Genomic DNA, 648 nt, shown 5'->3' with positions numbered 1-648 from the left:
GTCCGCCAGGTCCCTCCAGCTGCCGGCTGGACTGGGATCATGGCCATCGCGGTGCGCCTGGGAAAAGGCGCCAACACCCCCTGCGTTGGACTCTGGGCCCCGCAGCCTGGGGTCTGAGCCGGGGTGTGGCGGCAGCTCCTTGGCGGCGATGTTCACCGCCCGGCACCCTGGGCCCCTCCGTGGGTAAATCAGTAACACTGGGGCCCCCACCTGCACCAGATCCAGGATGTCATGTCCAGGGCTCACTTTGTAAACTCGGAGACTTAATATAAACATTGGCAAGTGCAATAGCGTTGGGCTTGTCAGTGTGGGCGTGGGTCGGTTCTGTGGGTGTCTGCGGGGGCGGGGTGGGGGCAAAGTTCACAGGAGGAGGTTCAGGCACCAGGGAAGGGCAGGCGGCCGGCTGGCCAGGGACCCTGCCAGAGCAGGGCTTTTTAGAGGGGCGTTTCTGGCCGAGTCCGTCTTCCCGGGGAGCCGGCCGCTGCAAATAGAACAGCGAGGGGGGAGCGGGAGCAGGTCAGCAGGAGCATACGTTTCCGAATGCGCGGGGGCTCCCGGTCGCTGCGCGGACAAAGCCGCTGTGCACCCTCTTCTCCCCCCCCGGGGGCGGCGGCCGCGAACTCCCCCTGCCTGGCACAGGCCCAGCGC

The sequence above is a fragment of the Myotis davidii genome, unplaced genomic scaffold, assembly GCF_000327345.1.
Source record: "Myotis davidii unplaced genomic scaffold, ASM32734v1 scaffold67, whole genome shotgun sequence".
Classification (NCBI taxonomy): domain Eukaryota; kingdom Metazoa; phylum Chordata; class Mammalia; order Chiroptera; family Vespertilionidae; genus Myotis; species Myotis davidii.
Note: the sequence above shows the minus strand (reverse complement) of the source record.